Here is a 14964-nt window from a genome sequence, read left to right on the forward strand (position 1 = left end):
TGCCAACTGTAACGGATCGGAAATTTTACCTCTAACGGGTTGGATTTCAACCCGTCCAGCACAGCTAAAACCTCGTTCCTTCACTCGAAAGTATAAAAGGATAGGTAAATTCATTTCAGAAAAACAATAATAAAATGAATCCTAGATACAAATTAGAAATATTGTGTTAAATGTAAAAACTCAACAATAGAAGTTTCTATGAAAAGAAAAACAATATAAGAATACTTGACATTCATAAGCAGTGTATAAGTTCAAACTAAAAAGTGAAAGTTTCTTACAAGCATCTGAATTTGAAATTAAAAATTCTGGACAGTGAATGAGATTTGATACACAAGGAAATTAACATCTGAAATAGTCAAGAAAGTTTTACAAAACTAACATTCAACTTTGAAAATTTAAACCATTTGTACTTGGTAAAATCCAATCAAAGTGATTTAGTTTTAATGGCAAAACACCCCATGATATATATATATACAAGGACAACGACATATACCATGTTGTGTCCATAGCTCCACGTCGTAAGCTCTTCCCAGCTTACCACATCAATGTAGATCCATACTCTGTGGGAAAACAAAACAAAACGGGGTGAGCCACAGCCCAGTATGGGATATAACGATGACCGAGTTCCAAGATATAAATCAAAAAGTGTCACAAGATAAAAATAACAACAGAGCCTCAAACTGAAACATGAAATTCATGTAAAATATTCAGTCCAAATTAAAGATTTTTAAACAACCATTCATTTAAATACAAATAAAATTACTCTACTCTTTACAAAGTCCAGTGCTAACGTCAGGGTAGTTCTGGATACCAACCACCGTTACAACTAACGGTCTTCCGGGTTGCCACTCGTTATTGGGGGACCCCAATGGGCCTGGAGGTCCCATAGTAGAGTTCTCTAGTTTCCAAATAAAAGTGTCATGATGGAAACATCCACAAAGAAAGTTACGAAAATCTCACAAATCCATAACTGAAGCTTAAACAAGTATTGGAAGCAATTGCATAAGAACTCAGCATATGAGAGTGAAAATCACTTACCACAAAGTGCAATATATAATCCATGATCAACAAAAAGAAATCAAATTACTGGAAATGAGAAGTAATCAACCACCATATATGCGAAAGAGAGAGTAAGACACTGAATGAAAGTCTAACAAGAACTTAAAACAAAAAGAATATCATGACTTAGTAGAAAACAAAATCTAAGAGTAATATCCATGTAAACTCTAGTTTGAATGTCATAAATCAAAAATTCACATCGCTTTCACGTCGGATTCGTTATGCGGTAAAGTTCAGCAAATTATAGTTCGTTAGAAGCCCAAAGAATCCATTTATCACATACAAATTACATGAAAAAAGTGCCGAAGTTCGTGGCTGTGTCAAAACATGTCAACAAAACAGAACAATAATCACGTTTTCAGGAAATTGTAGTTTTAGGTAGTGTACAGTCGAAAATTCGTCGAAAATTCATTAGGAAACAGAATTAGGAAAGTTTGGTATCGTTGAAAATCTAAGAGATTGCTCTTTAACATAAAAATGATAAAAGAGAGCAACTAGTTGTATATCTGTTTCTAAAAGTCCCAATAAAATAGGGCAGAAACAAGTTTTAAAAAAAAAATGCAGTTTCAGCAAGCACCGATTAAAAAAATCGTACAAAATTCATTAGACCATGGAATTCGTCAAGTTTGGTCTTGTAAGAAATATGAGAGAGTCATATTTAACAAAAAAATAAAAGGGAAAGGTATCATGGATTATAGTTGTTCCAAAGAGTCTCTACAAAACAGGGCAGTAGCACATGTTCTGAAAATTTTCAGTTTTGAGAGTCTCTAATAGAAAATTCATAGAAAATTCAGTATACAGAATTCAAAAAATTAGGTATCTTTAGAAATCTTAGGAAACCCTACTCAACATAAAAATTATAAGCAACAATAATGGGTTTGGTAGCTAAGACAATAAGTGTAACATAAACAGGACAAAAATTACATTTTCATAAACTTGAAGTTCTTTTTACAAACACTTAACTGTCTTAGAAAATGGGCTAGCTAAGAAACTTAATCAAAGATTTGATCTTTTAGATGAAAACCAGAACTTGGATGAGTTCAAAACCACTCCAATCCTTAGAAATCATTCTTAATTAAATTTACATGCAACTCATTATGCAAAGAGTAAACAAAAACATATATGGGGTTTCAAAACCATGCATGTTTCAGAATTTCATGAATCATATGAGTACAAGGCAAAAATCAGGTCAAGTTTATCCATCAAATCAATTTAATTAGCACAAAGAAGAATAAGATATTCAAGGAAAGAAAACCCCCTACCTTGAAGCAAATAGCAAAACAATTCAGAGAGATCCAAGCACCACGTCTTGGATAAGTAAATGAAGATTTCTGAAATGTTAACACATACCCAACCAAATCAATCACAACTGAAATTGTTTTTATTTGAAGAAAGGGAAATGGAAGAAAACCCTATCTTGAACCGAGATTTAATCGCAATAGCAATTCCTTAAATTAGTATTTCAAATTTAGGGGAAAGAAAAATGATTTCTTCTCTTCTTTGTTTCTGAATTAATTGGAAATGAGAAGTAAATAAACAGAAGAAGACGACAATAACAAGGAGAAAAAGAAATTATTTTCATTTTAGTATTGTACAGGAATTTAAATGATAAAAATGCCCTTATCACTTCTTTTTGTGACACTTATACATCTAGGTGTCAAATAGGTCAACTCTAGTCTTAGTCAACTGTATGATAATACTAGTGAGACTCTTCTGCTATAAGGGATGACTAAGTCAGTTAATAAAACCCTACACGAGACTCAAGGCACTCAGTTCGCATTCCAAATGCAAGGCACGACAATACTAAGTTTCCTGCACCCACATTGCATAATCCCAGTATACAACGAGTAGGTTGAGCTCAAGCCCACAACTCGATTAACTTTTCGCGGGTGTTACACCATTACCCACTAAAAGAAGATTTTCGTCCCCAAAAATCAAAACAAAACTAAGGGCAAAAAAGATTACCTCCTTAGTATTATTGTCGCATCCGAACTCCATTTCCCCTAGTTGCTTCTTTCAAGCTACGATGTTAGCACAACACCATCACCATCTAAAAGTCCGTATCCTGATGAATTTTCCCTTCGTGCCAATAATCCAGAATCACTTCTCCATGTAAGTCACGTTGTGTTCGATCGTAAGCCTTGTCATTCAAGCACGTGAAAAAGGTCAACATTGTGTGCATCTATGGATTATGTCCACAGAGCTGGTGGAAAACAACAAACTCCTTCTCACATAGAGCGCATCCCTTTACTCTCATTACAGGATCGCATTGTACTAGCTTCCTGGAAAGCATTTATGTCAACTCGTAGAACTCCAAAATTCTCATCTTCAAGTTTGATAATAGGTCCTTTCAATTGGTCTTACATGATGTATATCACTGTTGTCGTCTTTGGAGTAACTTCTGGTACCAAAACACTTCATTGGTGACTTGATATAATGGTGTACTAACACTTCATGGTCAACTTTGAGAAGCTTTCTATGACGTTTGGCTTATGTGAACTTGACAAATAATAAGTGTTCACTCCAGTTTGCGTGCTAAGGTCAATCTCGAACAGATTATCATGTTGTAAAATTGTGGGGAATTCAAATAAAAATAAAGGAACACCATTGAAAATTGATAAAATACCATTGCAACAGGTACTAAAAACGCCAGTAAAAAGTAAATACTAAAAATAACAATTGATAAGTATCCAATTATAGGCAGTAAGAAACATTTAAAGTTCCTAACAAGCTCAACTCAACGGAAAAGATTCGTCATCCATTTTTATTATTTTTAAAAAATAAAATAAAAATAATTAAACATAAGGAAAATCGTACTGTTTCCTCTAAGTCTTTGTTAAAACGTGTTACATGATATTAAGTTTCCAAGATAACAATCAAAATATGATATGAAAAGCTTATGAATAAACAAAACGTTCAATTTTCCATATCATGATACTTGTTTGTATTCCAATTTTCTTAAGCTGATAAAAGAGTTCAAGTAAACAACAAATTCATGTTGATAGAAAAGAAAATGAAAACCACAAGCCAAATTATCAGGAAAATGAATAAGTAATAATCACGATTCATGGGAAAGTTATATTTCTTAAAAAACAACAACACATCAATTTCAAAGAAATTCTTAGTGAAAGAATACTCAAACGAGTGTCATTCAAAATCAAAAGTCAAACTCAAAAAAACAATTGGGATGACAGTTAAGGTTCCCAACGAGTTAAAATATGACAGGGCCATATAAATCCGTCCAAGGTTATGAAGAATCAACTCATGTCAAAACAAGACACACTGGGTTCATGAATAAAATTAAAAAGATCATAAACAATTGATAATTTTTTTACCGGTGTTTCTTAAATATAAGAAAATCTTTATAACCCAATTCACCATTCTAGTAGAATCAAGTCAAAACAAATATAAAACGTAAGGTTCAAAACGTACAAAAAAAATGACCAAGATTTCAACCAAGAAAGATACTAAGCAATTTGATCTATCAAAATATGAAATCGTATTTTAACGGACACATCTGACAATTTCCAAAGAAAAAATTTTAACGAAAATTTAGAAGGAAACTGAAGTTTTTACTAATCTCCGAAGTTAGACAATCCAAAACTAAAATTTAGCAGGAACTGTATTTAGAGGTAACAATCAATTAAAAACTTAATCTAAATAGGAAAAACCATATTACCTATTTTGATATTTCAAAACTAAGACTTCAAGTATATACGATTCCAACTCCACAGATAAAAAACGAAGTGTTTCTTCCTCTAACTTTGTTTCGACGCGCTTGGTATAGTTTCTAATATCCTTGTCTTTCCAGCTGAAGTGATAGTTTCATACATGCATTTCAAGACATCTCGAGAAGAGTAAAAGACTAAAAACATTCATTGAGACTATATCATATTAGCAACACTTATTATAGTTGGAGTCTAAGATAGTAAGACTCACAACAAGCTACATATATATATATATATCATGGCTTTGAACTTTTCACCCCAAACCCCGAAGCAGATGGAAACCGATAAAATTATTCTCAAATTTTTTTTATGGAGCTTTCGATTGCTCAAAATTGAATGAGAATCAACGGATGACAAAAATCAAAGAATTTTTTTAACCACAATCAAATACACGGTATCGGAAAAAACTAGTAAGTCAAAAATCTCATAGTCCAAGTAAATCGGAACTGTGTTCTGATACCAACTGTAACGGACCAGAAATTTTACCTCTAACGGGTTGGATTTCAACCCGTCCAGCACGGCTAAAACCCCGTTCCGTCACTCGAAAGTATAAAAGGATAGGCAAATTCATTTCAGTAAAATAATAATAAAATGAATCCAAGATACAAATTAGAACTATTGTGTTAAATGTAAAAGCTCAACAATAGAAGTTTCCATGAAAAGAAAAACAATATAAGAATACTTGACATTCATAAGCAGTGTATAACTAAAAAGTGAAAGTTTCTTACAAGTATCTGAATTTGAAATTAAAAATTATGGACAGTGAATGAGATTTGATACACAAGGAAATTAACATCTGAAATAGTCAGGAAAGTTTTATAAAACTAACGTTCAACTTTGCAAATTTAAACCATTTGTACTTGGTAAAGTCTAATCAAAGTGACTTAGTTTTAATGGCAAAACACCCCATGTACAAGCCCATGATATATATATACAAGGACAACTACATATACCATGTTGTGTCCATAGATCCACGTTGTAAGCTCTTCCCAGCTTACCACATCAAGCTAGCTCCATACTCTGTGGGAAAACAAAACAAAACGGGGTTAGCCACATCCCATTAGGGGATATAACGATGACCGAGTGCCAAGATATAAATCAAAAAGTGTCACAAGATAAAAATAACAACAAAGCCTCAAACTGAAATATGAAATTCATGTAAAATATTCTTTCAAAATTAAACATTTTTAAACTGCCATTCATTTAAATACAAATAAAATTACTCTACTCTTTACAAAGGCCAGTGTCAACGTCAGGGTAGTTCTGGATACCAGCCACCGTTACAGCTAACGGTCTTCCGGGTTGCCACTCGCGAGTGGGGGGCCCCAATGGGCCTGACGGTCCTATAGGAGAGTTCTCTTGTTTCCAAAGAAAAGTGTCATAACCCTCCTCAACATAAAAATTATAACCAACAATAATGAGTTTGGTATCTAAGCCAAAAAGTGTACCACAAACAGGACAGAAATTACATTTTCAGAAACTTGAAGTTCTTTTTACAAACACTTAGCTGTCTTAGAAAATGGGCTAGCTAAGAAACTTAATCAAAGATTTGATCTTTTAGATGAAAACCAGAACTTGGATGAGTTCAAAACCACTCCAATCCTTAGAAATCATTCTTAATTAAATTTACATGCAACTCATTATGCAAAGAGTAAACAAAAACATATATGGGGTTTCAAAACCATGCATGTTTCAGAATTTCATGAATCATATGAGTACAAGGCAAAAATCAGGTCAAGTTTATCCATCAAATCAATTTAATTAGCACAAAGAAGAATAAGATATTCAAGGAAAGAAAACCCCCTACCTTGAAGCAAATAGCAAAACAATTCAGAGAGATCCAAGCACCACGTCTTGGATAAGTAAATGAAGATTTCTGAAATGTTAACACATACCCAACCAAATCAATCACAACTGAATTTTTTTTTATTTGAATAAAGGGAAATGGAAGAAAACCCTACCTTGAACCGAGACTTAATCGCAATAGCAATTCCTTAAATTAGTATTTCAAATTTAGGGGAAAGAAAAATGATTTCTTCTCTTCTTTGTTTCTGAATTAATTGGAAATGAGAAGTAAATAAACAGAAGAAGACGACAATAACAAGGAGAAAAAGAAATTATTTTCATTTTAGTATTGTACAGGAATTTAAATGATAAAAATGCCCTTATCACTTCTTTTTGTGACACTTATACATCTAGGTGTCAAATAGGTCAACTCTAGTCTTAGTCAACTGTATGATAATACTAATGAGACTCTTCCATTGCTATAAGGGATGACTAAATCAGTTAATAAAACCCTACACGAGACTCAAGGCACTCAGCTCGCATTCCAAATGCAAGGTACGATAATACAAAGATTCCTGCGCCCACATTGCAAAATCTCAGTATACAACGAGTAGGTTGATCTCAAGCCCACAACTCGATTAACTTTCCGCGGATGTTACATGAAAAGTCCAACTTAGTTTCGGCCTACAATTAAAGTTGATTATAATGCCGGTTTATATGTTCTGTATCCCCCATTTATTGCATGAAGTTATTCGGAAACCGGCATAGAAATTCTATATATTTTAACGCCGGAGTACATGTCGGAAGTGTCGTAATGTTCACTATCCATGCCGGTTTTTATTACCTTATTTTGTTCAATATCTGTTGACAATTCCTATATAACTGGCATAGCATGTTATTTACATACAATGCTGTTAGGTAAAACCGGCATAGCATGTTATTTACATACAATGTTGTTAGGTAAAACCGGCATAGACCCCTTTTAAATTACAATGCCGGAAATTATACCGACAGTATCGTTATGTTCACGTATGTTATGGATCCACGACGTCCTATATCTAAGAAATACTTTTTCGACATTAAACCGAAGCCCAATAACAGAGCTCGGTTACTCGTCATGAGAGAGGATTTGGACTCTATCGCTGTCGAAGATGTTGTTTTTGACCCATATAGGAACCAAAGAGGAGTTCACTTCGAAAGGCTTGACAATGTAGCATTTTATAACGGACCGTTGTTTCCTCCAAAAGGATTTGTTATGCATAACCCTCGCAGTGTGATGCGCCAACTTGGGTACAAACAGAAAAAACTTACGGGTAAATCTGATGCCAAATTCTCTCATGACTTTCCACAATGTCTATCGGATGAATAGCTTACGCTGGTGGTTTACAAACCAACTCCTCTACCTGTACATTGGAATGAAAGGGAAGAACAACAACTAGTGCCGAATAGGGTTGGTTGGGAATTGGCGGTAAACGGTTATGAATCGGAACCAAGCTTCCTCAGAGGTCATTCTATGTACTCCAATCCTTATATTGTACGTCCGGGCACCGAAGCAGTGCCTCCACAAGCAAAACCTCACTCAACAACTCCTGAAAAACTTACTGTGCCCGTACTTCAAAAGACCCTCACGTTGATGGTACGTAATTCTGGTTCACTTCCTGTTATTTCAATGTATATCTGTAAACTTATAAAAGTTAACATACTAATGGAAAAAGTATGACAATAACGTTCGCTGGTAGGAAAATTGGGAAACTGGTTTAAATGCAAGAACAAGAAAGGAGAGGTGCTGACCCCGGCAGAAATGAAGACAGTCTTGGAAAAGATAGAAAAAATTGAAGAAGAGGGTTCACAATAATCCAAGGATAGAGTGATCTAAGATGTTTGTTAATGTTTCTTTTATAGTATTAGTTATGTCTTTGAACAATCTACTGTCGCTTTATGTTTGTTTGTGAGTCTTGAGAAACTTTGAAGATCTTTATTTTATTTGTTTTCGGTTTGGAACATATTAAATTTACATATGGTTTGTTAAACAATGTAGTATTTGTTATGTTATTTTGTGTGTCTTGCTAAACTTTAGAGATGTTGATTTCATTTGTTTTTGGCTTAGAACATATTAAATTGGTTAATCTATGTAAAACATTGCAGTTTTTATGTTTTTTTTCCAAGAACCGGCTCGGTCGAAATTTTAACAACAATGCCGGTATATTGATTTCTTATCGGACCAAAATAATTCGGAATTCCGGAATTTCGTTTTTATGAGGTTTCCAAGCCGGAACTAGGAACCGTCATGCTTGATAAATTATAAACCACGTCGGTATTTAAGTTAAAAGTTCTTTAACTTCTGGATGTTTTTCTTGTGGTTCCGGCATGGAAAAGCTAGAAGTAAACCACGCCGGAAGCATATTCCACGGAATATTCGGTGGTAGGTAAAAAGTTAAAGGCGTGCCGGTAATTGTTTCAAAATGGGGGATATTGTTTGCCGGCATACAAGATCTATGAATACCACGCTGGTTCTCTAAGTGCCGGCGTGGTATTCGTACTACGTGTATGCCGGCACCAAGCTTTTTCAGAGCAAAAATGGCGGTTTCAGAAAAAAATAAAATTTTCGATTTTGTTGTTGTGGTTGAGTTAAAGATTCAACAGCTGCAATTCTCTCCTCTTTTCACAATCATCTTCCATTTTCACAAAAAATTTTCCACTCAAAAATATTTTTCCCTCCTTCTACTCTTACCTCACTCACACAAATTCAAATAAAAATACACACTAATCTATCCCCCAAATATTTAAGATTTTACTAATTATTATTAACCACTAAACCTGATTAGTGAGGGGTAGCTTAGGAATTAAAAAAAATATTAGATAAGGGGTGCCCAGTTTAGATATTTGGATTCAGTTTTTGTCTTTTAGCTATATCCCCCAATTAGTTTCCATATCCCCCAATCGCGCGTTCATAAATATCGGATTAGTTTGACAGTTTGACTTATTTACCAAACTAACAATTTAATTAATTTGCAAAAATCGAATATACTTTTATTTTCCAGAAGGTTAGATTTGGAAAGTTAAATAAATCCGAAATACCCTTGTAATCAGTCTTAAATACAGTGTTATCCAGAAATATGTGCAAACACCTATTTTAAGTTTTTCTATGGGAAAACACTAATTTGATAATTGTGTGACGGGTAATCTTCCATTTTTTTATTGTTATTTACTTTATTTTGCTGATCAAATAACCTATCAATTACATAACTCTTTGTGGGAATTATCTCTCACTACCGCTATTACCAGTAATTAGTGGGAAATATATTTATTAATTTGTTGTGCCTACGACAACCCATCAGAAGCCTACCCCACTCAATCATCCATTTATTGTAACAACATCGACATAGTTATTGAATCACACGCCAATGGTCTTATATTTTTCTCTATTACATCTTTGAAACGAGAAGGATGTGGTCCAAGCATTAAGAAAGATAATAAAAATGAACATAGTGAGGACCATTTTAATAGTTTTCAAGTTGATTATTGTTGTTCTGTAAAGGTGAATCTTCATATTATGAAAGTAGGTAGTATAATTATAATTCTATTCTTAAAAAATGCATTGAAATTTATTACATTCTGCAAGAGATTTCAATACAATTTGATAAACTTACCAATTATTGTAGACGCTTCATCACCAGGTGTACTGGATTCCACTAATTCGTCATCTAAGTCCTTCCAGTTCCTATGAAAAGCATCAAAATCAACAAATCAATTTATTTCTCTAACCATTTTCCCTATTTCTTCATCAAATTTAGGTTTGAAATTGAATTTACAAGCCTGACTAATTGTCACAGCAAAATATTTAATACGCAAACACCAAAATATTTGATACGCAAAGAAGAAAAACATTAGCAGAATAAACAATCAAAATGTTTCAGTAACTCTAATTAACCAGTAAAAAACCTATGAAGAAAATAAATAAATGATAAACCCTATACCTTGACAACAAACTCATATATTTTATACATTAAAAACCAAAACCCCCAAATTCAATAACCCTTAAAAAATCAAACAATAAAACAGTAAAAGTAGTTGAACTTTTCCATGAATCAAATCATAGACAATCAAACATAAAATAAAACCCATCTGGTTTTAATTAAGCTTATACATATAGTAATATAATACACTGGAAATTTCAGGAACAAATAACTAACAAACCCACCATATGAAATTAATCAGATAACATTACCTTTTTCAAATAGTAATGAGAGGATCATTGAAAATGAAGAATAAATTGAGATGATGCTTGCTTCTTTCATGTGTGAAGTTTTTTTTTCCGATTTTTGTAATTGATGCTGAAACCAAAGAATGAATATTGTAAAACTAATTGAAGGTGGATGTATTTTTAAGGCATAATTTAAATAGTTCTTTCACTTTTATTAAAAAATCAAAAGAGACGGATCAAAATAGTAAATCCAAACATTGAAACAGAAAAGATTTGCCTAGCCATTTTAGAAATTTATAAAGATATCAATAATATTACTTTTCTGCTAATCTTATACAAATCTTCACCTAATACTACTTAGGTTTGGGATGTATCCTGGAGTCTAATGAATGAAGATGAAGAGAAAGTGAAAAATTAAATTGTGTGTAACACATTGTGTTATGGGATCAACCACACTTAGAAAATCATTTATCAACATAAAATAATTCAAATCAAGTAATTATAATTTGATTGACCTAGTTTAGAAATTATCAAAGACGGTGATTTTTATATTCAATGTGAAAATTTAAAGATACGAAAACAATGAAAGAGCAATACCTCAAAAGAGAAGGTGTTTCTATAATCCATAAGGAGATCTCCAAGTGGACGAAAATGGTAGAAGATGAAGATGAAGATGAAGGAGGAGGGTCTCATGAGAAAGGCGTTTACTTTCTAAAACCAAAACCATGTGAGAGAAGCAGTCTTAGATTTATCTCTTGAGAGATAAAATATGGGCCACCACTTACACAAAGAAAGATTGAAGGCTAAAGGAACCTAGAAATTTCTCTGGTTAAAATTAGGAAATTTGTAACTGCATATTTGAAAAGCCAATTAAATGTAAATAACCTGAAACGTCCCATGATGAAACATTTATGCGTGAGCTAAGCAATTAGGTAAAAATTGATATGGTCCCTAACAATTAGGTAAAAATTAGGATCACCATGGAATAAAGTAAAAATCCAATTCTTAGCTCTAAAACAAAAAAAAATTGTACATAAAAAATTATTCCAAAATTCACATGCATAACGAATCAAAGTTATCATCTTGAGGGAACCGGAGAAGCAAGTAAAAATAATAAATATCAAAAATTGATACAAATAACGAACTAAAATTTGAACAAAAATTTGATTCTTCAGGGTCTCACAAAATCATACATGTAATCTGATTTGTGGGTGATTCATCTTCCCTGGGAACGAAATTAAATTTCAAAATCATGTAAAACATCTTTTGTACTCTTGAAAATTGGTGATTCATCTTCCCTGAGTATGAAATCAAATATCAAAATCATTGAGAACATCACCAAGATTAACTTGATGAACAAAATAAGCCTAAAAAAGTAACTTGTGTGTTCCATGTCTAACAATGAAAGGTAGGAAAACTAAGTGATCGATCATCTAGGTTTTAGCATCGGCAATACATTTTGGATTCGAGATAGTGAGAGAGAATGATGGGGTGGACGGTGGGGTGCATTCTTGAATTATCACTCCAAAACTCACTCCTAAACCTAGAAGCTACGCCACATGTGTGAGTAGTAGGGTGTGGTTCGGAGAACTACATCTATGGATTTATCTTTTTGAGGACAAATATGGACCACCACTAACATAGGCAAACTTAGCCAAACTGTGTTTTGTATTCTTGTCAACAAAGTATATGTTAGTGTTTCCATCCTCCTATTTAGGCCAAATTTTCCAAAAAAAAAGTAGGGATGTTTTGTATCTGGTAGTGAGGTACACCTGGTTAGGATAAGTTACTCACTCATTCAGTTATTATCAAGGACGAGTACTGCATGTGTCCACGACCTACTGCACTTGACCTTGGCGCACTAAATAGCCAAATACGAAAAATCCTTACTACATTTTCTCTCTCCTATTGCTCTGCATAACTGAATATGCTAAAAAATTCAAACAATATTTTCTTCTTCATCATCGGTTCCTTTTACAAAACTTCAATTACATATCAATCATTTTTTAAGTAGATTATTGTGTGTTTCCTAGATTTACTCTAATATTAACCAGGGTGAATTTGTGTAACATTTAAATTAGGTTTTTATGGTTTCAATAAAACTTGTTATTGTTCTACAGGGATTCGAGATTCAGGTTTGTGTATATTCTCCTGGTCGTCTTCTAATGGTCGATTATTGTCGCTATGAAGAATATAATAGCCTTCGTGACACTTTGTTAACATATGATGGCATATTCATGTATATCCTTTACGAATATTTCCTCCGGCATGACGAGGTCTCTACAAATAGATACAAGATCCATGGCTATCGATTTTAATCGTAATTATGATTTTATGTGCTTATTACTCCCTGCTATAGGAGCATCACGATTTGAAGAAGTTATCCAAATGGTTGGAAAGAGTTCCAAAAACTCTCAAAAAACATATGTTCTCTATTTGAATATGTACTCAATACTTTTAATGTATCTTAGATCTTATGTATTAGGGGCTATCATTAAATGTTTTACTATTCTTTGTTGATGATGTATGAATTTCTGTAACTTGTTGACATTTTATTAATATAATTAGTCTAGGGGCTCTGTATGGCCCCTTGTTCCTTAATTTTTTTTATTTTTTACGTCTTTGTCTAACACACTATATAAAAAACGAAATTGGGTAGTGTACTTAAAGGATTGAACCATGCATAAGCCTAGACTAGACATTTCATAGTCACATCATTGCTTAGGTTATATGTTTTATAGGTCTGCGTTGCTTGTGTCACTTAGAGACCCGGGATATGCTTAGACTTGTTATTGATGCTAAAACACCTATTGGAGTTCAAGCTAAATAAATCATGGATAAAGTAAGTTTCTTTAAAGATGTTTCGATTTGAGACAATATACATATCATATTCGAGTTTATTTTCTTGTTTTTAATTACTCACTCCGTCCTAATTTACTTGTCCGTGTTAAAAAGGTCAAAAGCAGTGTTTTGAAAAACGGACCGGCTAATGACCCAATACAAAATTTGGGTTGTTTCATTCTAGTGTAGGTTATCCGTTTCATAGGTGTGTCATTTATTGTGTCACTTAGAGACCAGAGAATATGCTTAGAGTTGTTGTTGAAGCTAAAACACTGATAGGTGCATAATTCATATGATTTTAGTGTTTATTCCATACTTGGTTTAGATATTACTCTTGCATATTTTCGTATTATTACTATGGTTTTCTTTTATGTATTTCCATCAGGTGAGTCATCTCAGTAAAAGTGAAAAGGTACTAAAAGATCTAAATAATAGAAGTATTCGAAGTATTTGATTTAAGATTTTATGTGGGGTCGTAGCGATAGTGGTAAAAATGGATTCTTTTCAGATTTGTGAAGGAAATGAATTTTCAGATTTAAATAAATATTATGCACAATATTAACAATGGGTGCGAGAGGTAACCAAGACACTAGATTCCACTATTACGCAAAATTGATTGACAAATATTTCAAAACTCTATTCAATTCTTAAGTCCTCTTTTATCTTTAATTCACTATCAATCATACAAATTCTCAAACATTATTTGTAAACCTTAAGCATAGATTATCAAGAGATTAAACCAAGCATAACATATCAAACTGAATAACAAATAATTAAGACAATCATTCAAACAGTTTAAAGAACTCTGCAAAAGCAGTGATTAAGTGAATTATATAATACAAGTAAATGAAATAGTTACCCATTTATGTTGCGTCAATAGCTTCCTCCATTGCCTTGGTTATAGGGGAATTAGCTCATCATGGTAAACATGCTCTCAAAATAATTATTTATTGCTCTAATGGTGTTTACAATGGAGAGAAGAAGAGAAAATGGTGTAAAACAGCTAATGTGCGACCCACAGAAAGCGTCACAAAAGAACGATAAAACTGAAGTGATGTTGTCGCGTTCTAAGACCCACATTAGTTGTAACTACGAATGTTCATAAACGACGGTTCTTACTAGTCTGTTCTTCGTGTTCTTCATCATCAGCAGCAGCAGAAACAGAGTTTCATCAATTCTTGATTTCTTGCTCCTGAGCTATCCTCTCGACCCCAAATTCTCGACACCCTTTCTATGTGATCCTAGGAACCTATTTATACACCTTTGTATCAAGAATAAGTCCTCATTAACTTCGTATAATCTCTTCTTTATCGGCAGTAAAGAAAAATATTCTCGGGAATATTTTCT

General features: G+C 33.1%; 1 long non-coding RNA gene across 6 annotated transcripts; it reads right to left on the bottom strand.

Annotated features, from left to right (window-relative positions):
• Nucleotides 1-290: 290 nt before the first annotated feature.
• Nucleotides 291-11539, bottom strand: LOC113277284. 6 transcript variants are annotated; one of them, XR_003324839.1, is made up of 6 exons: nucleotides 11374-11539; nucleotides 10801-10906; nucleotides 10223-10293; nucleotides 6749-6838; nucleotides 6595-6663; nucleotides 5444-5807 (listed from the first exon to the last, which is right to left on the bottom strand). It is a non-coding gene; the product is annotated as an uncharacterized LOC113277284 (long non-coding RNA). The 6 variants fall into 6 exon arrangements; XR_003324838.1 differs by lacking the exon at nucleotides 6749-6838; XR_003324841.1 differs by lacking the exons at nucleotides 5444-5807; nucleotides 6595-6663; nucleotides 6749-6838 and adding an exon at nucleotides 291-560.
• Nucleotides 11540-14964: the final 3425 nt, after the last annotated feature.

Source organism: Papaver somniferum, chromosome 5, assembly GCF_003573695.1.
Source record: "Papaver somniferum cultivar HN1 chromosome 5, ASM357369v1, whole genome shotgun sequence".
Taxonomy (NCBI): Eukaryota; Viridiplantae; Streptophyta; class Magnoliopsida; order Ranunculales; family Papaveraceae; genus Papaver; species Papaver somniferum.